This window comes from Natator depressus, chromosome 12 (genome assembly GCF_965152275.1).
Source record: "Natator depressus isolate rNatDep1 chromosome 12, rNatDep2.hap1, whole genome shotgun sequence".
Taxonomy (NCBI): domain Eukaryota; kingdom Metazoa; phylum Chordata; order Testudines; family Cheloniidae; genus Natator; species Natator depressus.
This window is the reverse complement of record NC_134245.1, coordinates 20,168,693-20,194,015: the sequence shown is the minus strand read 5'-3', so window position 1 is coordinate 20,194,015 and position 25,323 is coordinate 20,168,693.

The window sequence follows — 25,323 nt, the reverse complement described above, 5'->3', positions numbered from 1 at the left end:
AGTCGTATGTGCTACATAATTTATCAAAACCCAAATTAAAATAATGCAGGAACCTGCTCACTGATATATGTTTAGTAAAATCTACCAAGACCACCATCATCAAATACTGATATACCTCAGTGTTTTAGAGAGCTGAATTCAGGCATAAAGCTACTTAATTATAGTTTTGATGGAACTGTTGCATTTACCATATGTAATTTTGTTCTAGAATTTTAAATATGTTCCAAATATATTCAGAAATAGCTGCAGTACTTCTATGGTTCATGTAATTCTGTTGATGTACAGGTCTAAGTACGTTTCTTCCCTATTATCAGTTGCCATACTAGTGTCAATAACGTATAAGCAACTGAGGAATAGTAAGTTCTACTTGCTGGGTCAAAGAAAAAACACTGGATTTTAGTAGCATTGTTTCTGCTGCTGAGGGCAGTTTAAGATCTCCTCATTATTAAAAGATTGTAACCTCAGGTGGGTATGCTTTACTGTATCTATAGTCTTTCATATGACCTAAGAAATTATACAGCAGAGACTGCTTATAAGAAATGGATAATTAATCCATGCCACCAGGATACAAATGGCAGTAATATTTAGGTGAATCAGCAAACCATGCACTCTCTCAATTCAGAAATATACTTATGGGAGAAAGCTTGTGACCACCATGAAGAGAACATGCCCAGCTTTTCATTTCCATTTCTATTTACCTCCAGGAACATGCACTACCAACCTTGGGTATCTAGGTGGCATTTTCCCCTGACACATCGGGCTAAATTACCAAAGCCCAAGCAAGGAGACCTGGAATGAAATCAGGGTCTTGCTGAAGTCAATGGTAAAACAATTACGGATTTTACTGGGGCCAGGATTCCAACCTGCTGTTCTACCCTTCCTCCTTGGATCATAATTTTGTCCTTTTAGACACCTTAGCTCATTTTTCAAGTGATCATCCAATTCTCTACCTACATTCTCCAGATGGCATTTTCATCTGAGGTCAAAGCTAAAGTGAGACAGACAATGGAAATCCTAGAATAAGGCATGCACCCTCAGCCCTAGATCCAAAAAGCCTTGCCAGAGAACAGACTGCCAGATCTTCAGCTGGAATAACTTGACAGAACTCCACCAAAGTTAATAGAGCTCTGCCGATTTACACCAGCTGAAAATATCATCCAGCATCCTTAGGATGCTTCCAGAGGAAAGTCACTCAGACAGTAGCACATTGCACTTCCATGAATTGATATGGCCCGCTCTGGTTCATTTCCTCTTTTACCTTAAATGTGGTGCAAATTTAGGTCAGCCAATTTATAAGTAGCAACATAGAGTCTCACAGGGCTTTGCCAACAATGCTTTTATTTCTAATATAGGAGACAAATTAGGAATATTTGAAACCTCATAGGCATCCTACTAGATTAATGGTAGCAAGTAATAAAGCAGAAGCATTGTTTTTAGAAAAAAACTGTTTTCAGGCTCTTTGCCTTTCAGTAACCCTTAGTAAATTGGATAAACTTCATTTTTAAAACCGTAGTAATGTATTGGAGAAGGGGCAGGGGGGAGGAGGAGATAGAAAGACCTAATACAGTGATGTAGGAAGGAAACTTTAAAAGTGAGGGGGGGGGGGAAGAAGAGAGGAAGGAAAATTGTAGATATGATCACTGGACTGCCAATATTTTGGATTCAAAACATGCAGCAAAATGTATTCCTTCAGATCACATCTCTTTCCTCTGCTCTCTCCTCCCATCACCACATTTAATTCTGAATTAGCATGTTTACAGCTTTTTAATGAGCTGAGACATTGGCTTTATTGACCTCAAAGCAGCCTCCAATCACCACCATAACGGTTGCCTTCAGTAGGTGGGTCTACTGGAGATCTTGGACTTCCAGGATTACCACCACATCAGAGCAGGCAATGTTAACACTGCACTTGATTTAGGAGCAACCCTAATTCTAAAAGAAAGTTAGAATCAATAGAAAAAAAACACATTTCCATTCAGACATTCAAGATAGACATCTGATTTCTTAAGGGATTTGACCCAGCCTGACTGAAATGTCATCTGTAGGGAAAAACCAAGCTTCTGTATTTACAAGTCAACCCTGACAGATAGTGTTGGTAACTGAAATGCTTGTCAACATATAGCAGGGAAAAACATTCGTCTAAATTAACCACACCCTGGAGAATAGTTGCTGCCTTCAAGATACTACAGCAGAACATATCTTTCCCATCACTGAAGAAGTTACTGTAGGTTGTAGGAGAGAAAATTGAGACCATTAAAATTTAATACAATTTCTAAAATGGCATGTGCCTCAGAATTATAAATTACATATCATATTACTATATGTCAATTGCTCTTTCAGTTCCAGCCACCATTTAGCTAATTGTCTGATCACAAGTAAAGTTTCTATAAAGGTCAGTTATAGACTTTCAGCAATATTTTGTACCTCGTGATGGGCAATACTGTAAATTGTCTAATTTCCAGTTCTAGAACATTTCAATGTGTGTTTTCTCATATTAAAACTGCAGCGTGTGGATTGAATGCATTAGTCTAGAGATCACAATGAAGTTACTATAATTCAGCATATTCAGATGGTAACAGCTTCATTAGCAGCATGTACCCCCATCATCATGAATTGTACTGGTTATATGAATTTGGCCAATCGCGAAGCTCAGACTCCCAAAACACAGACCCTTAGAGCTAAATCATCATCATCTGTTTTCTGTAGTGGTATTAGGTCTTCTTTTGTAATGCCCACAAAAGAAATAAGGCAACATGGTCACACATGCTGATGCACATTCCATTCTGGTGGGGGGGGGGGGGGGGGAGAAAGATACACACCCCTATATATCCCTGAACAAATTCAAATGAACAGTGAAGAATATTAAGAATATATCTGTCTGCATTAGAGATTCTCATGTATCCCATATAGAGAATAGAGGAGACTCTCTTATCCAGGCAGGCATATTGTACGAGACTACACCAAGGTGTCTCAACAGTAATCACAGCATATTATATTTATATATAAATATAAAAAAAGACCAAGAACAGCTGGTGCAACAGCAATTTGCAGCAAAATATCTTTATAGGTTGTGAGTATGATCCCACTAAAGCATTTGAGATTCTACACAAGATTCAGAGCAATGTAGTGCATGGGAGTAAAAGCAAACATGCTGGGCTTGTTTTGGTTTTAATATTAGCAAACTCTGAATTTAAGCACAACAGGCAGCAATAGCCTGCATAAAGTTCAAGACATATTTATGTACCTATTAGCCAGATCACAGTTAATAAACCCTAACCCCAGGCAGGCAAGGTGAGTCTCCATCAGAGTTATGTACTGTAATTTACAGGAAATTAGAATAACTTACAATAAAAAAAAGAATATTTATGGCTACTGATGCACAGAAGAACACACTGATGAAGCACAGAAGTCTAAAACACCAAAGCTGCTTAAATGAAAACCTATCAACCCCTCCAGCTGTTATGTGGTACAAATAACCAGTATCATATAGTAAGAAAGAAATATTAGTCTCTAATCCAAAGTTGACCAGAAGCCTCAAAACCCCACAGCAAATACAGTCACACCTGAAAAAACTAAAGCCCCAATTCAAAAAGACACGGAGGCACATGCTTTAACTTGAAGCCCCTTCTTAACCCCCATTACTTAAAAAGTTAATCATATGCTTCCTGAATTGGGGCCCAAGTCATTTTGGTCTCAGTTAAGACAATTAGAGGCACTAATGATTCATTGTGGATTTTCACAAGAGCACCTTTGTCAGGCACCAAATTGCAGTCTTCAGCAACCAAGTTCTCTTAATAATTAGAGATCACCTGTTTGTTTCAAGCACAGAAACCCTCTCATTTGAAATACATTATTTTGAACTTTTTGGCTAAAATGAGATTTCAAAACTCAGAATCTCAATAGTTTATACAAATTCCTATGAAGTGCACTACACTTTACACTATTAAGGTATTTTAGTCTAGTTTTTTTATAGGGTTTAAATTCAGTTCACTTTGAATCTAAACCACCATTGGTTTGCTCATCCATTTAACAGCCCACAGGAAAAAAATTGAAACAAAGGCGGGTCAGAATTCAATATGATCAGGGATCTTTGCAAGATGCAAAATGCTATTTAAGCCACACAGAAAAGTTATGTCTTCAGAGATACAAAAAAATTATCTGCTTGGGATAGTCTTGGGATCTGCTTGGCTACATTTAAATTTTGGAACATATTAGATCATTAGTAAGGGGTTTTTTTAATTACTTTCTTCTTTCCCATAAAAGAAATGGGCTACAGTATTCCCAGAACAATCTTTTAGAACAAGTTTAAATAAATAGAAGTTTTCAGTGTTGTTGTAGATGTGTTGGTCCCAGAATATGAAAGAAACAAGGTGGGATAGGTAATATCTTTTATTGAACCACCTTCTGTTGGTGGAAGAGAAGCTTTCGAGCTTCACAGAGCTCTTCTTCTCTCATGTTAATTACCTACTCTATCATGTTTAATATAGACAGTGAAGAATGGAAAATCATTTCTATTATTGTTTGTTAATGTCATAGTGCTATTTAACATGTGGACACATCAATACTATGGATGGTGGGCAATTTTCTAGAATGTTTTTGGTTTTAATTGACAATGCTTGAATAACTGTCCTGTGAAGTATATAAATCAAGAAAAGGCAGAAGTTGTTCTTAAATCAAAAGGTCAAATTATTTTCAAAGAACATGTGAAACTTTATAACCAGATTCAAAGTGATAAGCAAACATTGCTACTTAGTATGGACAAACTGCTGGGAATCAAATTTTGTAAGTCTTGTAACTCTTTCTGGGGTTCATAAAGTTTCTAAAGCTGTCCGAGCTAAAAACTTTTCCCTGTCATTTAACTGCAAGTTTTTCCTCTAGCACTTTAACAAAGAGCTTGCACAATTCCTGGGAGCCCACTCCAACATATCAATGCTTATCTATCATTAGATGACATGAACAAAAGCATAGTGAAGCCAGCAGGAGTCTTTCCATTGACTTCAGTGGGCTTTGGATTAGCCTTCTATTGATAAATGAGTATTTATCAAAGCCCTGATTATCTCTGGACAATGAAAGAACTCCATCTTTTAAAACTGCTCTCTCTCGACATGCAATCTATTGTCAGCACTTTATTAATATGGACTATTACATAATATGGAGTATTACAGCAACATTAGCAGTATCTCATGACTCATTTAATGAATCTAGATTCAACTTATGTGGTGTATAAATCTTCAAAATTTTTAATATGGAGGAGAGAAGTCAATACAAATAGTTTTTGGAGTCTTCAAAACTACAGTATACTTACATTGCCTGGGTATTTTACTATTGTTAAAAATCTGCAAGATGTGCAAGGATTCAAATTCATCTTGGTGTTACATTTTGTGTCTGGAGAGGTCCTGTTCCATTCACTGTGAACAGACCAGTTTATTACAGAAAAGCCAGATTTTATTTTACTTTTTTCCAGTTGGTGCTAAGTGAAATTTAGGATTTACTTTCCTCCAACCCTGTGAAACACTATCCACATGTCTTGCGTATTCATTACACAAAATCAGCATAGAGGATTCTATTCCATGCTGGATGCCTGGTCAAGTCTTTTTAGGCACAAGCAATTAGAACAAAGGGGATCAGTCTTTCCCATATAATGAAAGATTATTCAAAATCAGAAACAGGTCACCCAGCCCTAATCTTCAAAGTCACTAATGTATGTTACATGAAGAGAAATATTCACTTAAGGATGAGTTAATTTTAAAACAGTTCTTGATAACTACACACATAGATCCAGGATTTCTTTCCCTCTTTTGGTTCTCATACAAATATTCTGTGTTCATCGTTGTGGATCTGAAGCAAATCCCACCTTTTAGTTGTGCTTCAACTTCCATTGGTTGTTTTTAACCACATCCTACTGTACTGATGCATAAACGGAAGCATGTTCCGCATTTTGTCCTTTATCTGTCTGGATCCTGTGAACTCCCTCTTGAAGTCCTTTGGAGGTGTGAAGCACTCTCAGCCACCATTAACAAGCCCTACATTTGAAACTTATTTTATATTTACCTTTCAAAATTGATTTAGTAACAGTCTATAAAATGATCAATCAAAAATACTTTAAAATGATCTTTCAGAGTAACAGCCATGTTAGTCTGTATTCGCAAAAAGAAAAAGGAGTACTTGTGGCACCTTAGAGCCTAACCAATTTATTTGAGCATGAGCTTTCGTGAGCTACAGCTCACTTCATCGGATGCATACTGTGGAAACTGCAGGAAACATTATATACACAGAGACCATGAAACAATACCTCCTCCCACCCCACTCTCCTGCTGGTAATAGCTTATCTAAAGTGATCATCAAGTTGGGCCATTTCCAGCACAAATCCAGGTTCTCTCACCCTCCGCCCCCCCCCACACACACACAATCTCACTCTCCTGCTGGTAATAGCCCATCCAAAGTGACCACTCTCTTCACAATGTGTATGATAATCAAGGTGGGCCATTTCCTGCACAAATCCAGGTTCTCTCAGGTGAGGGGGTGAGAACCTGGATTTGTGCAGGAAATGGCCCACCTTGATTATCATACACATTGTGAAGGGAGTGGTCACTTTGGATGGGCTATTACCAGCAGGAGAGTGAGTTTGGGGGGGGGGCGCGGAGGGTGAGAAAACCTGGATTTGTGCTGGAAATGGCCCAACTTGATGATCACTTTAGATAAGCTATTACCAGCAGGAGAGTGGGGTGGGAGGAGGTATTGTTTCATGGTCTCTGTGTATATAATGTCTCCTGCAGTTTCCACAGTATGCATCCGATGAAGTGAGCTGTAGCTCATGAAAGCTCATGCTCAAATAAATTGGTTAGGCTCTAAGGTGCCACAAGTACTCTTTTTTAAAATGATCTTGACTATTTTATGTCTCAATTGCCAAAATGTATTAAAGGAAAGCCAGGCTACAGATTATAGGTACAAGCACAGAGGGCCAGGAAACTCAATCCTGAAAGGATCTCAGAGGGATTCTTTAAAAAGAATATTAAATAGGTAAGTGTATCAGTTTGTCAACAGTTGACCAGATCCTGCAACAACTTGTGTGTTACCTAGGATTTGCTGTGGAAGGCTGCTGCCTGAAGAAATCATTGAAAAAGCTAAACAGGGACAGAGAAGATTTCTGCACTGTAGTTTATAGGTTGTGCTGATTGCAGTGTTACCACACTATAGCTCTTGAGAGCCCATCCCTACCACTTGTTAACATGGTTGTGTGCCGCCCCCCCCCCCCACCAATTATAATTAATGTGAACAGGACAACTTAGATTTATGACCAGGTTAAGGAAAAATGTTACAGTAGTTCCTTCATGCAAAGTGGTTATTGAATGGATCTACTTGGTGAGCACCTTTACTCAGTCTGTATGCCAGTGGAAAGGCTTTAGCCCTATAATTTCAGATTATGTGCTAAAAATACGCCATTTACCAAGGCCAGATGTTGCCTTTTTCAACAAAACCCTGCCTTTACCTTCATGAGCCGTACCAGATTGGGGGGGGGGGGGGGAAGGGGTGCAGCAGGGAGGAAAACATAACCACTAGGATTTAATTTTGCACATTTGCTGTATTACCAGAAAACACACCATGACCTCACGGATAAACTGTTGCCATTTCCAATTACCATTATTTCTTATGGAAAACAGGAACATACAGTAATCAAGAGCATGAGCAGCAGAGTGGGCTAAATTGTACTGGCTAAGAAGTTGCTGCACATCACCATGGTAGATGTTCTTCCTTCATAAACTGCTACTGCAAATACATTATTCATAAGCTTATATTTTAAGAATTGGCAAGTTTTCAGCAATAATGTATTAAACCTGCCAGAAATTGTGTTAGAGTTTCTTTTTTTTGTTTGTTTTTTAAAAAACTCTTCTGCTACTGCATTGTGTGTAACCAGACTGTAACTCTTAGAGATCTTGCTACTTTTGTTTCATTTGTCTGGACTACATGTAGTTCTCTACTCTTCCAAAGAAACACATTATGAACTCTGCAGAACTCTAAAGGAACCATAATTTCCACCAGATATCTCCAGTCTGAAGTCTACCAGGTCTCAGAATTTTGGCCTCAAAAAGCCTATGAAAGAGACAAGATTACAAATACCAAGCTATTTGTCTTAACTTAGGCTTTACTTGAGTTCCCACAAAAAGCAAACACACAGCCTTAGCAACCATTAATGATGCCAAAGAAATACAGGAATAGTAAAGAGACAGCTTCATACACTGAGAACATTTCTAAGTTGCCTCTTCCTTCACAGAGCATAGGTGCAAAGTGTACACATCAGCATTCAGTGGAGTGGCATTACTAACCCCTGAAAACAAACAAACCACACTGATAAATATGCCCCTATATCCAAATAGGCAGAAATATTATATAAACAAAATTTAGTAATACACAAGAGATACTGTACATTTATACCAATCAATTTTGGCCAAATAGTTGTTTGAGAACCCATTTTTGCTAATTCAGGGCAATACTAAGCCACCTGATTCAATGACAATTGTCTCCAGAATTCTCTGGCTATTACAGTTCCAGCAAGAACCATGTGGACCAGAATTCAGTTAAATGAATTAGGCTGAGTGTGAAGCAACAGTTACAGAATGTGACTTTGACACAGCAGCCTCCCAGAGAATGACTTTATGAAGTATTAATGAAGTGTGTCCACTGTGGCAGTACAGAAAAGAATTTAACTCAAGGGAATATAAAAAACAGCATCGCCCCATAATAGGACAGAGACAGCCATTTTTCTGTGTTTCTAAGCCTAATGAAATCACAGCCAGAGGTGAAGCACCAGACCTCAGATGGTTGCTGCATGCATATTGGCGGCACCCACTGTTGCAAGAAGTCTTTAAATATAAAGAAGTAATAATATAAAGAACAGGAAAAAGTTTTAGGGAAGTGTTCTGTTGTGGGTATTTGTTTTGGGGTTTGGTTGTTTTTGGAATTGGCACACTTGTTATTAGTACTGCTTGCTGTGAATATCGCTGGGAAAGGTCACTTGAATCCTGCAGTTCACAGCATCACAAACTGCTGGCTCAGATAAAGACATCAGACTGTGGAAGATTATATGTTCCTCCTAAGCTACACCCCTTGATCCCTACATGGAAATCATAATTTGCCCAGCAAGGATTGCAGCAAAAGCCATCAATATTTCCCTGTGAATGTAATCCCAAATTATAGACTACATTCATTATTAAACTGTTTAACTACGGACTGTATACCCAATGCTAGTGTGTCCAAGAGAGGATGTGCAGCGTTGCCATACTGTATCATTATAGAGAAACCAGTAAGCCACAGTATGCCATAAAAACCTGAAGCTGCTGAAACTCATCCCTGATAGACAGGTGGCATTCATATTCTGAAATTTTCAGCGGCTTATTAATCTCTTTATGGTTTCAAAGGAGCACATCACTTGCCCCCATTGGCATGGGGAATAGATTGCTACTTTTCAACTTCATTTGTTTTCTTGTCTCTTTTTTTCTTAAGTGCATTTATCATCAAGTTCTGGAAATAACTCCGTTTAAAACACCATGCAAGCAAGTACCTGAGGAGCATGTCCTGGCTGCCTTCGGATTGATACACTGAAAAAGCCTCCCAGGATTAGCTTCTCAGCAGCTGGTCAGGTCCTTGGTTAAGGGGCTGTGTCAAAGCATTCGTAGTCACCTTTCCCATAGATTAAAAATAAAATAGAGTGTGATTTTTTCCCCCAGAGGCAGTAGTTCTAGTGATCTAAGGGCATTTCTACACAAGCACTTACTGACACCCCAGCTTGCTGCACAATCTATAGTGTTCCAGTGCACCTTGCACTAACTGTCCATGTGTGGACCCTACTGATGCTTATTAAAATTTTCCTTGTGGATTCTGACATACTGTGGTTTGAAACAGCAGTAGCTCAATGCACATTAGAGAACTTTCAGTGTTTATCAACAGGGTGCACACAGATAGTTGGCGCATGTATGCTGCACCACCATAGGTTGACACCCCAGCCCACTGCTCAGTAAGTGCTGCTGTAGACATGCCCCTAGCCAATACACCGACTTCCTGGAATTACAGAGTCAAATCCCGGCAGGCTCAGCCAGCCCAGCATTCCTCTGAGGAGAAATTGAGTACTATACAGTTTATTATATGGGCATAGAATCATAGGACTGGAAGGGACCTCGAAAGGTCATCTAGTCCAGTCCCCTGCACTCAAGGCAGGACTAAGTATTATCTAGACCACCCCTGACAGGTGTTTGTCCAACCTGCTCTTAAAAATCCTCAGTGATGGAGATTCCACAATCTCCCTAGGCAATTTCAGTGCTTAACCACTGACAGTTAGGAAGTTTTTTCTAATGTCCAACCTAAACTGCCCTTGCTACAATTTAAGCCTATTACTTCTTTGTCCTATCCTCAGAAGTTAACAAAAAAAGGTCTCCCTCCTCCTTGCAACAACCTTTTATGTCCCCCCTCACTCTTCTCCAGACTAAACAAACTCTTATTTTTTTCCCCCCAATGTTCCCTCATAGGTCATGTTTTCTAGACCTTTAATCATTTTTGTTACTCTTCTCTGGACTTTTTCCAATTTGTCCACATCTTTCCTGAAATGTGGTGCCCAGAACTGGACACAATACTCCAGTTGAGACCTAATCAGTGAGGAGTAGAGCAGAAGAATTCCTTCCTAAGCAGCCATTTCCCATTTTGTAAGTGTGCAACTTTCGAGTGAGGTCTTTGAAAGCTAGGTCTGTTCAAGATCCCATACTGCTTTACAGGGGGGAAAAAGGGTTGTTCCTGTTGTCCTGGACAAAAATACTCCAGCACCTCCCTGTTTTGCTTTGCAATTCACCACTTGGGTACCACCCTCTACACCAGAGGCTGTATCGTCAAACCTAAGCCTTCAAAATGAGAAGCCCGGTCCCAAAATATACTGAGGTTGCCTTAAAGCAGTGGTTCTCAACTCTGGTCCACTGCTTGTTCAGGGAAAGCCCTCGGAGCGCTGGGCCAGTTTACCTGCCATATCCGCAGGTTCGGCCAGTCGCGGCTCCCACTGGCCACGGGTCGCCACTCCAGGCCAATGGGGGCTGCAGAAAGCGGCCTGGGCCGAGGGACGTGCTGGCCACCCTTCCCACAGTCCCCATTGGCCTGGAGCGGTGAACTGCGGGTAGTGGAAGCCGCGATCGGCCGAACCTGCGGATATGGCAGGTAAACAAACTGGCCCAGTGCGCCGGGGGCTTTCTCTGAGCAAGCGGTGGGCCAGAGTTGAGAATCACTGTCTTAAAGAAAAAAAAAAGTGTGGGGTTTTGGGGGTTATTTTTGTTTGTTTTAGACACCATACACACGGGTTCTTTTTATTCACTTTGTCGGTTTTGAACCTTCACAATTATGCTTTTCTCCACAGCCACGAGGGCTAGAAACCTTAAAGAAAAAGTTGAGATTTTTCACATTCACATGATTCAAGGAGCTGACGCTCTAAGAAAAAACACCAACTACTGCAAGATGTGATAAAAGTCACAAAAGTTGACAATACTGCAGGTGATTGTATTTTAATTCTGTATGGAGATCATGGAAGTTTTTTGGGAGTCCCCAGAATGAAAGGAAACATAAAAGACAATTTTTTTCCTAAAGGATCTCAAACACTTCACAAATCCAATCCTGCAACTAACTCCCAATGCCTACATTTGTCTAGAACTTGATCAAAACACAAGCATCTGTCCACAAGTCCAAGTTATAGCCACAAATTCCCTGATTTTGCCTCTTTTGACATTTAACATATGATGAATAGTTTTTAGCATTAAAAAAGCATAGCAGAACACAAACTTCATTCATTTATGCAACTGTCAGTCTAGTCTCAAGGCATTTTTCTGGAGCTCGGTGTAGGGGTTAGCCTGTACAAAGACAGCTGCCATATAAGAGCATGTGTTTGTACAGAAAGAAATCCTTCAGGTACTACTGAAGAAGCAATAATGTCCAACTCCTCAGAGTTTCACTCAGACTTTGTCTCCACTGCTAAAAAGGTATATTTTCCCTTAGGTAACTAATGCGCATAAATGCTCATGAGCTATCCTGAGGTAAAAAAAAAAAAAAAAAAACACAAGACAAGTGGTGTTGTAGCTATGTTGGTCCCAAGATATTAGAGAGGATGGTGAACAAATATATTTTATTGGACCAACTTCTGTGGATTGGACCAACCAATCTGGTGAGAGACATAAGGTTTACCGCTTACACAGAGCTCAGTGGCAGTTCCCACACTTGTCTTTCACACCAACAGAAGCTGGTCCAATAAAAGATATTACTTCACTCACCTTGTCACAGTAAAGACAAGGCACTTCAGTTTTATGAAGAGGTAAACTGACCGAGGTCAATCCCTGGAGGGGCCATAGAGCTGTTTACCTCATGGTAAATCTGAAGTGCCCTGTGTTTTTACCCCAGGATAGTTACCCAGAGGTAAAAATCAGACCATTTTAAGCAGAGAAGACAAGGCCCTAGAAATGAGACCCTAGACAAAAAAAATTGCTATTCCCACTATGTAATATTCTATTGTAAGGCCCTGTTCTGTACACACAACTTAACCTGTATAGTAGATTCACTGCAGGATATAGGATTGTTATGCTTCAGTTTTAAGAGCTGTTCCTCTCGGCCACTCCACTGACTCCTAAGCAGTTCTGCCACCCACCACATCTCATTCCAGACAGAGGAGAGGTAGCATGTTGAAGAGATCAAAGAAGGAGATACCACAGGTGCTGGAACTAGGGGCAGGGCTGTCCCTGGGGGGTGTGGGGGGCAGGACCCAGGACAAATCAGCCTCCCCACTAGTCTCCTCACTGTCCGCCTGGCGTGCCCACCCACCACTCACTTCCTCACACCTCACTGCCCGCTGCTCTCCTCGCCATCCTCCTGCCCCTCACCTCCTCATCCCCCTCCTGCCTAACACTCACCGCCTCACCACCTGCCCACTGCTCACCTCCCTGCTAGTCTCCTTGCCATCCATCCGCCATGACCCCCACGTCCGCTGCTCTCCTCTTTGCCATCTGCCCGCCTCCTCACCTGCCTCCTGCTTGCCTCCTCATCCCGCTCGCCCACCCGCCTCCCCACCTGAATATTGGGACAAGTGGCATCCCAATTGTACATTGGTCGGGATGCTAGACAAAGGTCTAAATATTAGGACAGTCCCAATTTTATCTAAGTGCAGGGGGCCCCCAAAGCATGGGGCCCAGGGCAGTTGCCCTGATTCACCCTACCCAAGGGACACCTCTGACTAGGGGTGCTGCAGCACCCCCTGGTTTGAAGTGATTTCCATTATATACAGGGTTTACAGTTTGGTTCAATGGTTCTCATCACCTCCACTATAAAAATTGTTCCAGCACTCGGTGGAGACACTGTGAGCAATACTGCAGGGGGTTAAAAGAAAGCTGGTAGCACCTTATCTGCCCAATATACTGCCACACAGAATGGGGCTATGCAGGTCTTCCCACTCCTCAGGCCACATAATTTTGATGCCTCATCAAGAAAGTGGCAAACTTGATCTCGGGGTGAGGAAGGAATATCCCACAGGTATCTCTAAAAAGCAATGGCAGCAGAGCCAGTACTGATCCAGAAGCATACACAGCTTGTGTTGGCTCTCTAGCATTTATTCTCATTCGAAAGGAGATTTCTCACAATCGCAAGCAACATGGCACTGCACAGAGAGCTGGACTGTATTTTCAAACAAAGCATCTAATTATGCTCCCATTTTATTGTTCTCAGACAATTGTGGAGACGATTGATAGAATATAATTGCTGAGGTAGCCACTAAGAGACAACTTGTATCTTATTTTAAAAAGCCCTCTCTACAAACGTCATCCATATACTACACATAGATTCTGCCCTAAAGCAGATATGATAAAAAAGGAGGGTATTCTAAATACTCACATTTTTTGGTTTATGAGTTACTTGGTTTGTTCACGTAAGCTTCCAGAGCCGATGCCTTATGTGTACTGTAAATGCTTGACCTGTAAATCAAAAACAGCCAGGCTAACATCCATGGTGGCGAGAGGGAGCAGAGAAAGAGGGTGGAAAACGAGATATAGCCTGCTTAAGTCATAAATGCATTTTCACTGTTGCCTCGATAACATAGAAAGTATATAGTTATTGTCACTCCTGCAGAAGCACTTTGGGAACCCTACAGTCAATTGACTCACCCAAGACCTCCTCAGTACTAGTCAGTACTAAAATAGTTGTATTTCTCAGAAAAGCCACACTGTGTTCCTGTTTTACCATTCCACCTTCAGATATCACATAATACAAGAATTCTGCCAATCTCTGGGATTTCCAGATATACCAGCACTTTCAATGCTTTTTTAGATGTATTTGGACTATACTGATTTCTGTCTAGTTTCATTTTATTATTTTTGGGGTGGAGGTATTATCTTCTAAAAATTGTAGTAGTAGTGGCCACACAGATCTTTGCAATATGATCACTGCTAAGGGGATATTGTTAATATTAGAATGGGTTGCAATTAGGGGTCACTGATGTAATCACCTAGGGTGAAAATCCCCTTAAAAAGAGTTAAGATGCTATTCAGTAACTGCATCTAGAGTCTTGGTAAGTAGATTCAGTGGTTTCACATCTTTCTCATGCACTTAACTGTAAAGCTCTATTCTGTTAAAGGGGCTACATTTGGCCCCAGATGAGGAGTTCTGGACAATGGGCGTTCCTATGTAAATAATTCAGGGGTTGAACAAGTGCTGCTGTGTGTTAATCAGCAGTGAAGTGAGATAACCTGTAGAGAGAAACAATAAAGCTGTGGGGCAGAAATGCCTGGACCAAAATCTCTGGGGTAGGGAGTAGCTAGAGTATAGTCTGTTACTATCTCTGTTCAAGGAAACAGGATGTGTGTACATTTGGTAAATAAACAAGTTACACTAAAGAAATACCTGACTCTGCATCATTTCTGTTCCAAACAGGAACTGATCTTCAAGGTCCTGAAAATCTGCTACCACGCAGCAAAGGAGCAACATTTACCTAAGGTACCTTGAACGCATACATAGCGCTTTACAAATGTAACATAGTCACTGTCTAAAAGCACTTATAAAATAAGGCCACAGAGTTATATGTGGTCACACCACTGAGAGCATGCAGAATCACACTCAAGCTAATGAAGCTGTGCAGGGGTCACACCGTACAAAGCAATTTGCAGAATCAGAGCTTAATACAGATAGCCTAGTACATGACATGCAACAATAATTCAAACACATAGTGACAGAGGAACAAGCTAAGGTGACCAACAGTAGAAAGCTATAAAGCAGGAAAGGGTAGAATGGGGTAGTGTTTGCTCCACAGTTAACATGGGCAGACAAGAGAGCCCAAGCAGGTGGATTGGCTTGTTAAAACCAGAAGAAAGGGTACTTTAGAGATAGCTGAAATCAATTATTTAACTAATATTGGGTTTAATAACAGCAACACAGACATAATCCAAACCAGAGAAACATGGGATAGTTTCTTTCTGTTACCTAAGAGTAGTACAAGGCTTATTGCAAGTTACCGGTTGAGATTGCCTTTCTGAAGTTCTGCATCCTCCCTCTGTGAAGCAGTTACCTACATTGACTTTCCCCTAGTAGATTGCTACTGCAAGGTTTTTAATATCTCAGAAGGCACCTGCTGCTTCAGATTTCCAGTAATTGGTAAATGCTGCACCTGTGAGTTTCAGTTAGGCAAGCCAGGTTTTAATGGCTACTAGGAGCCAGGAAATAAGTGGCAATTTATACAATCACCACTTTGGATAAGAGTAGAGGGAACAAAAGAAAACAAATGTTCAACCACTTCTTTTTCAATAAGTGACATCAACCTTTTTCATGGGCTGCAGCCACATTCTATCATTCAATTAAATATGCAGTTACCCCTATGCAAGGGGCATTTTCTGGAAAGCCATGCTGCAGCAATTTAAGAAGAACAGATACCTCCCCTTTCACATCCTATTTGTATTACATTCTGAGGATATTAACCCAGAAATCTGACCTTCCCAAAAATCTAGTTAGTTGATCCATGAGAGAGATACAATATCAGTGTGGCTACTGCAACTTTTGCCTCCTGCTTGCCACACTATCACTTTTACTTAATTCCCTTAGAAATAGGGATGATTTATTTGTCTGGAATCTGAAGCCAGAAGTGCCTGCTTTAGTACTAGGAAAGGCCATTTTGGAATGTGAGTAGGCCTGAGAATACTCCTTATTTTATGTCACACAGCACTCATGGTGGCAGAAGGGCAGTACTGCAGGCTCCTATTGAAAAGGAAAAAGCAGTATGTTTATGTTCTGCGGTGGTGATTTTCTCTGAGGCCCTCAAAATTAAGTGTCTGTTTGCGGTTTAGCATCTAGCTTTTACTGCTTTCCAAGAAGGCAATAGCTCCACCCTCCTGAAAAGTACAAAGATTTCTAAATGTGATCAATAGAGCGGATCAGATATATAACTATATTTCTTTTTGTTTATATGTTTCTCTGTTTTAGTTTTTTTGCAAAAAAAAGTTGAAGTGAACCTTTTTTAATTTAAAAAATGTTTTCTTTTGATGGAGAAAAACTCACCTTTTAAATAGAAAAAATAGGGGGAGGGTGGAATAAAAGTGGGACTGAAAGTGGGGTTTTTCTCCAACAAAATCAAAAATATATGAAGTTTATTTGAAATCTCCACTCAACACTGAAAAATGCCAACCGAAAGCTATGACAGTAATTAGAACCTTTGTTTCTATCAAAAGCAATAAAAATGTGCAATAAAAAAAAGCCCCCATGTCAGCAGGTATAACTGCATTGATCAAATCAGTATAATAGTAATTTGCCTCCTAAAACCTTCATAAACTTTGATAAACATTAATGTTATGTAGAGTCCTTTATGAAAGTCCATAATATATTCTGTTTCAACCTTTCTAGAAACTGTATTAATCTCTTCTTTGTTCAAGAGAGAGATATTTGTTTTGTTTTTGGTTTGCATGCTTTCCAAGTCTGTAGAGCAGTGGTTCCCAAACTTGTTCCGCCGCTTGTGCCTGGCAGGCCGGGCCGGTTTGTTTACCTGCCTCATCTGCAGGTTCGGCCGATCGCGGCTCCCAGTGGCCGTGGTTCACTGCTCCAGAAAAATAATTAATTTAAAATTTTCAACTACTTCCATTTAAAAAAAGAAAACTACAGGAAGGAGGTGAGTTTTTGACTCCATATTGTAGTGCACAGACTGAAGAAGACTGGTTCAGGCACCTGGTCACAGACAGCTTTTTAATAAGGTTTCTGTTTGTTCCCAAGCCATGTCATGCGGCCCCAAAAATACTATTGGAATTTAAAGTACTGTAGGCGGAAATAATTTTACAACTCGAAAACTGATGGATAGTCCAAATGACAGTGCGCATGAAATCAACATAGGACTCTGAGTATGTATTTTCAGGCCTCAGAGGTAACTTATAAAGAGAACCTATTGCTTTCAATATCTCATTTGCTTTCTCATAAAGCATGCTTCAGAATTTCCTTTTCCATGACGGACGTGTCTGCCAACAAATTTACTGAATGCATGGCTCCTGCTGCAGTTAGCATGGTGTTTAAGAAAAAAGTCCTCGATCAGTGAGTGCCAGAAAACATTATGTGGCTCATTTTCTTTCAAATGACAGTGCCTCCATTTCAACACAGTTGCTTCTCACAGCGAATACCAAAACCACCCACTCCAACTGTGAGTCTAGTAGCAGGACAACTCAAAATCATTTTCAAACTGTGTGTGTAAATAAGAAAAAAAAATTCCTGCACAAGAGCAAATAAAAATATTGAAAACTTTAACAAATGGCTGAATTGAAAGAAAATACATATACTGTAAGCAGTCTCTGTTATATTACTGAGCACAGAGATCTAGTATATGACATACTAATGGCTCTGAGTGGAGTGGGATCTCTGGGAAGAAGCAGATATTTCTTTGTGACATGCTCCTGGAGGAAAAAATCAACATTAAAGTAACGCTATGTTGAATGCCCTATTTATGCTTGAGACAAGGTGGGTGAGACAATATATTTTATTGACCAACTTCTGTTGGTGAGAGAGACAAGCTTTTGAACTACAGTACACCCTTGCAATAATGAACTCCTAGGGATCCAAGCCATTTGTTTGGTATAGCCAGGGGTCCTTTATAGTAAGAGAGAGCCCTGGGGCGTTGGTGGGGATAGGAGGCAGAGTGCTCCTCTGGCTCCAGCCAAGGCCTCAGGAGCACTCTGCCCCAGGACCGGAGAAGCTCTCTTACCCCCCCGGGGCCAAAGGAGCACTTTGTCCTAGCCACTGCCCCGGGGTCAGAGAATCTGTCAGTCCCCTGCCACAGCCCCAGGGCTGGAGGAGCTCTCAGACCCGCACCAGGGTGGGCAGGACTTGTGGTGGAATCCAGGGACTACGTTCGCTATAGCCCAACGTTCGCTATTGTGAAGGGCTTTATAGCGAGGATCTACTGTACACAGAGCGCTTCCTCAGGTCTGGGAAAGGTACTCAGTGTCACAGATACATACAAGATCAGACAGATAGTTTATCATAAGTAGTTAGCACATATTCTAAGGGCCAATTCAAGGTGAAGCAGCCCATTACACCCCTCTAGTCATAGGACAAAAAGGGGGGTTAGTGGGTTACAGATAGTTGTAATAAGCCATAAATTCAGTGTCATTACTAAGACCATGATTTTAGTGTCTAGCAGTTACTAATTTAAGCTCCCAGTCTCATCTTTTGGAAGTGTTGTATAGGTGACCTGAATGGTCAGGGCCTTCCCTACCCATACGCAAAGTATGCAGCTGCGTAGAGCACCAGGAAATTTGGGGCACCACATTTCCTGGTACCCTGTGCAGCTGTGCGCTGCTCCAGACCCTGCCCTGGCTCTTCCCCATGGCCCCCGCCCCTGCTCTACCCTAGCCCCGCCTCTTCCTGCCCCTGCTCCACCCTAGCCCCGCCCCCCACTCCACCCCTTCTCCAAAGCCCCCACCTTCTCCTCCCCAGCCCCGCCCCTTCCTGCCCCTGCTCTGCCCCACCCCCACTCCCCTGAGGACTGCAGCAAGGCTGGGCCTGCACTCACGGGTGGCAGGAAGTGCAGTGACCCGGCCCCAGCCACGCTGCTGGTGAGTGCTGGGAGACAGTTCCCCTTTGCCCCCCAAGCCAGCCCCACCCACAGAGGCCTGGGCTCCCCTCCACTCCCCCTGCAGGGGGGCTGCATAGGGAATAGCTAGGGACAGCCCTGTGAATCATCCCTTAGTATATGTGTTAGCTACTTATGCTAAACTGTTTGATCCTGTACGTAGCTGTGACACTCAGAACCTTTCCCAGACCTGAAGAAGAGCTCTGTGTAGCTCGAAAGCTTGTCTCTCACAAACAGAAGTTGGTCCAATAAAAGATATTACCTCACCCACCTTGTCTCTCTAATATCCTGGGACCAACACAGCTAAAACAACATATTTTATATACTTGGTATATATATCCTTGGTATTCCACATCTTCTCAGTTGTACCCTAGGTGGGGTTTTTTTGTTTTTGTTTTTGGCTTTTTTGAACAACCATTCCATTCATCTGTGAAAGACTCCTGTGTTTCATTTACATTCTCAACAGCTTTTGCTAAAATTTTGGCTACATAGCTTCATTTGTAATCTTACATGTCTGTGAGTAGAGTTGCATGCCAGGTATCATCTCTCTCCCACAGTCCAAAACAGGAAAAACATGCACAGAGCTTCACCACAAGGGTGGGATGACCACAAATGGTGACTGCTAAGCCCAAACTCATACTTTTTTTCCTAAAGAAATAGTATTCCATGCCTCAGATGCCTGTTTAATCCTGTTTAAATTAGAGGGATGCCACAGAACAGCATCCAGACTCATAGGCAAGGGCAAAAAACTATTACCCATAAACCCAGGGCTGGTACAAAGATCTGAACAAGTATAAGTGTTAGGGTTCCTGCCCACTGGACAAGAAGAACAGGGTAAACTGGAGGCAGACTAAGGGTATGTCTACACACAGATACCCATGGCTGACCCGTGCCAGCTGACTTGGGCTTGCGGGGCTCATCATTGCATTGCCAGTCAGAGGAGAGATTGGCCAGAGGAGCTGAGTGGGAATGCAGTTTTGTTTATTCATGCAAGAGAAGCAGCACTAGCAGTGGTACACCTGCTTCCCTAGAAAAATCCCACCCATGGTCCTCAACTCTGAATTAGAAGAAAGATTTTTGTGAGGTTCGATTATCAGGTTCATTCAATAAATTGCCCTTCTCCTTTTGGTGGGGGTGTCAACAGGGATGCCAGTTGTGATGGTTCCACTGTGCTAGGACACTAGAAACTAGATTGTGTGGCCTCCATATTTATTTCAGTCACTGCCCATATGGAATAGATTTGAATCCGCAACCTAGAAGTGAAAGGCTGTATGATTGAAGTAAAATGTCTCAAGTATTCCGTATGTGGATTCATTTTTCACTAACCTCCTAGAATGTTCTGGACCTTTGCAGAATTTTGTGGAACCTTCCAGACTTCCTGAGAACTACATTTTCCTTGAACCTCCTAGAACGTTGTGGAAGTGCACTTGTGTTTTAAGACTTGATTGCCGATGAGAGACTGACATCGCTTGCTATTTTATCACTTGAGAATGGCATTGGCCAGTCTTTGGATCTCTCTGATGCTGTGCTTCAGTTTGCAAAGGCAAAGGTGAGAAAAGCAAGCTTTTAAACTAAACAACTAGGGTTAACATTTTAAGGCTGTCATCTACTATAACACTGTTTAATACTGGTCTGCCCAAGGTTGGTGCATAGTTCAATTTCTTGATGTTAGTATATTTCAGTTAGCCTTAAAATTAAAATAAGGTATTCAGAAGTTTAATAAATGGAGGGGGGTGTAACAGTGTACACACTGCGCCTCTCCGGATTCGGCCCTTTGGCCCTTCTCCTGGTCACTTAACAGTGTTATGTTACATATGTTACAGAAGCAGACTGCTGTTCATAGATTATATTCTATTTCGAGGCATAAAAACTGATATCTAAATTCCCACATAGGAAGCAAGGTGAAATAGTTCCATTTGAGATTTGCACACACTACCATTGATAACTCTTGAGTTACCTATTCTTCTTAGCCCAACTTATACAACCATATGTCATTATGCAATATACTTCCCAACAACTGCTTGAAACATCACCCTTAATACAGAACTGAAACTTACATACCCCCCACAAAGAATATTAATTAGGAATGTCTACAGAGGGAATATTTATTATGAGAAAATTGACTTAAGCATGTTGAAGCAATGCTAATTGCACCAAACAGAAGGCAAGGTCAATGGTATGTGATGAATGCTTGCTCTAAAGCCATTATTGCTGTTGTGAGCTGCCCAAGGGCAATATTGCTATTATGAACTGAAATTCATTTTTCTTAAAAATCACTTTTACTGCAAGATTATTTTATTTCTCAAGAGTTTGGAAACTGAAGTAACTTTTCCTTAATTCTCTGTGTTTTCTCATCAGCCACTCATGGCTGCATTTCTTTTTATTTTGTTTGAATGAGAAGTACAATAGATATTTATTCCCTCAGTAGAAATAGAAAGGGGACAGTGGCAGAAACACATAGGATTTAGCAGAAACAGCATTTATGTGTTGCTATCCAGTAAGTTATCTCACCTTCCTTTCATGCACCAGTGTGAGTTTCAGTCCTAGTTATATTAGTTGGCATCATTCTGATCTTTCATACCTGAAGGAATTAATCCCTGACATAAAGGAGGTCTTCCTTCTCATTCTCTAGTTTTGCATCCTGGTAATCTTAATTTATTGAAATCTCTTTTCACAAGACTAAAAAAATTGGGGTGGGGGAATAAATGGGACCTGATAATCTTCAGTTGTGTTAAGGGCTGTCATAAAGAGGATTCAGAGTAACAGCCGTGTTAGTCTGTATTCGCAAAAAGAAAAGGAGGACTTGTGGCACCTTAGAGACTAACCAATTTATTTGAGCATGAGCTTTCGTGAGCTACAGCTCACTTCATCGGATGCATACTGTGGAAATTGCAGAAGACATTATATACACAGACACCATGAAACAATACCTCCTCCCACCCCACTCTCCTGCTGGTAATAGCTTATCTAAAGTGATCATCAAGTTGGGCCATTTCCAGCACAAATCCAGGTTTTCTCACCCTCCGCTTGTTCTCCATGTCCAGTGGAGGTAGGCAAGAAATAATGGACATAATCTGGAGCAAGGGAGATTTACGTTAGGCATGAAGAAAAACTTTAACAATAAGGGTACTTAAATTCTGGAATAGGCTTCAAAGGGAGGTTGTGGAATCCTCCTCATTGGAGGTTTTTAAGAACAAGTTGGACAAACACCTGTCAGGGATGCTGTGATGGGGTGTGTACTCCTCACTGGGCCTCAGAAGCCAATCATGTTACCTGGCTGCACCTAGAGGGAGAGCCAGGGTTACCTGATCATGAAGCCCAGCCAGGGTGGAGCAGGCTGGTTAGTATAAAACCAGGAAGTACACAACAGATTTATGAGGATTGCTGGGAGCTTGGGAGACAAAATTGTATGGCTTGTCACAGACTTCCTCCTATTGTCAGGGTCAAAAATGGGTACAGGAGATAGGTAAAAAAATGTAAGGGGACTGTTGCCCCCTTACTAACATTTAGTGGGGGTGTTTTGGTTGGCTAGCTCCGAGTACTAAAAAGGTGGAAGGGTCGATGGGGAATCAGGACCCTGAGACTGACAGCCCCCAGGAACAATGGGGAGAGGCCAATACGCCAGGTCAGCCTGAATGACAGGGCGGGCAGGCTAATCAGGGAGTCAGGAGGCCAGGGAGGTCTCGTCCTCCGTGTAAGCTGGATTTGCCTGGGTCAGACAGAGTGGGGCCGAGCTAAAGGGAAAGCAGGGGCCCAAACTAAGCTGGGGAGCAGAGCTGTGCCAGATCCAGAGGGACCAGAAAAGCAGCCCAGAGAGAGCAGACCCTGTCCTGGGAGCAGAGCTGCAGCCCCAAAGCCAGAGGCACAGCCCAGAGAGAGCAGACTTGCCCTGGCAGGAGAGCTGCAGCAACCAGAGCCAGAGGGGCCAGAAAAGCAGCCCAGGAAGCAGGTCAGTGCTGGGAGCAGAGTCACAGAAGCAGCCTGCAGAGCAGACCTGTCCTGGGAGCAGAGCTGCAGCAACCAGAACCAGAGGGGCCAAAGAAGCAGCCCAGGGAGCTGGAGGCAGAGCAGCAGCAGCAGTGCTGAGAGGTGCAGCTTGGGCTGGAGCAGTCCAGAGCTGGGGAGACCGAGGGGGACCCTGGGCAGCGGGCCCAGCACAGGAAAACGCCTCAGCCAAGAGGCTCTGCAGGCCAGACTTGGATCGTAACCCCGACAGGGTGGGGGCAACCCTGGGAAGAAGTGTCCTACCACTTAGAGCCTGAGAGCGTGTGGCCACCACCAGAGCAAGTGTCCAACCCACAGCATCCCTGCAGCACAGCCAGGGCCTGAGAAGAAGGCCTGGGACTTACAAGGAACAGACTGGGAACTGCCCTGACATTCCAGAGGCTCTGTTTGTGATGTTCCCTGCTACAGAGCGGGTTGATGTGTTTCCTTTAACCTTTCCCATTGTTGATTAAATAACTTGCATTTGCTTTAACTTGTATGTAATGGTCAGTGGGTCAGAGAAGTGCCCATTGCAGAGAGAGTACCCCGGAGTGGGGACACCCAAGCCCCTGTCCTAGGTGACCACAGCAGGGTTGGGGGTCGAGCCCCCCAGGAATCCTGGGCCCAGCCTTGTTGGGGTTACAAGGACTCTTCCAGACAGGAGAGTGGAAGGGGAGTCCTCAAGGGCAGGGAGGCCACTGGGTAAAGGAAGTGGGAGCAAGGACTCAGATCCTTTCACTAGCCCACTTCACCAGGGTAGTGCAGAAGCCAGGAAAGTTCCCCACAATAGCGGGACTATTCCCCCCGCTTACAAAAAGAAAAACAGAGAGAACTAAACATTTTTAGTTAAGGGAAATCAAATTACAAATGGACAGTTATTCCCCCATTTGTGGATTTGGAATTGTGTGAAAGGGAAGGAAAAAGATCACACATTATAATTAATGACATTTCTGAATTTACTTATAAAAAATGGAGCCAGCTTTGCTAAGTCTATACAGATAGGTCAAAAGATGACAGTCTTGGAACCCAGAAATCTAAAAGGGTTTTGGATTATATGACTGCCCTGATGGGCTGAACAAAGGGGCATCATGTTGGCGCTAAACTGGGTAAGAGATGTGCAACCAGCTACAGTTTTAATTTTTACCTGATTCCTTGTTAGGCATTCTAACTATCAGAACAGGGACTTCAGAAAGCAGAAATGACATAATGAGTGAAATAATGCTCCTCACTACAGAAATAATGCAAGCAGGTAACAACAGTGTGGATTCTGGCACATATTGGAATACCTGAAAATGAGATGGCTGACAAAGCAGCACAACAAGCTCTAAAAAATAAGGAGGTGGATATCAAGATACCCTTAAGTAGACAAGAATTTAAAAGTGTCGTCACGAAGGAGCTTGCAAAAGAATGGAATAAGGGAACAAAAGGAAGACGGTTTTATGATGTATGCTCAAAAACTGAAGATAATACTGTACTCCACAATCATGATAGAAAAAGTCAGGTAGTCATATTTAAATGATAAGCTAAACTTTTTTTAAAAGACAAAGATGGTCTGTGCAATGTCTGCAAAACCAAAGAAACTGCTGATAATGTTCTATTGGCATAGTGAGCAATATTCTATGGAAAGAAAGTTTCTTCATGAAAAATTGAGTCAGCTGAGAATCAAAAATTTTTCCCGAAAGAGACTAGTGAGAATGTCAGGGAAATGGAATATTGCGAAAAAGCCTTGCTGCACTTCCCGAAGAACACTAGACTGAATGAAAGGATGTAAAAATATAAAATAAAAAAATAATCTTGGCCAAAAATGAATGAAGAAAGTGACAGTCATAGCCACCTGGAATAAGGCTGCTGCACCAAAAAACCAAAAAAAGACAAAGAAGGGGTTACAGGGATGAGGTCTGCAGTCACTTCATACAGGGGAAGAGAGTTGGCCAGGGACAAGATAGCAATCTGTGGAGAGAGTAAACCCTGGGGTCCTGCCCTGGACTCAGGAATCTGGCAAGAGGCCGAGAAAGGTGAAGAGGAACAGAGCAGAGGAATCACCAGTGGTAAACCCAGAGATAGGCAAGAAGATAGAGAGGTGGAGTAGGAAGGAGCCCAGGGAAACAGCAACAGGTTGCTGAGGCTTAGCAGACTTCGTTTGCTAGTCATAGGGTCCCTGGACTGGAACCCAGAGTGGCAGGCAGGCCATGGGTTCCCCTACGAACCACTAGGACTATGGCACTGGGCCTAGACTTGGA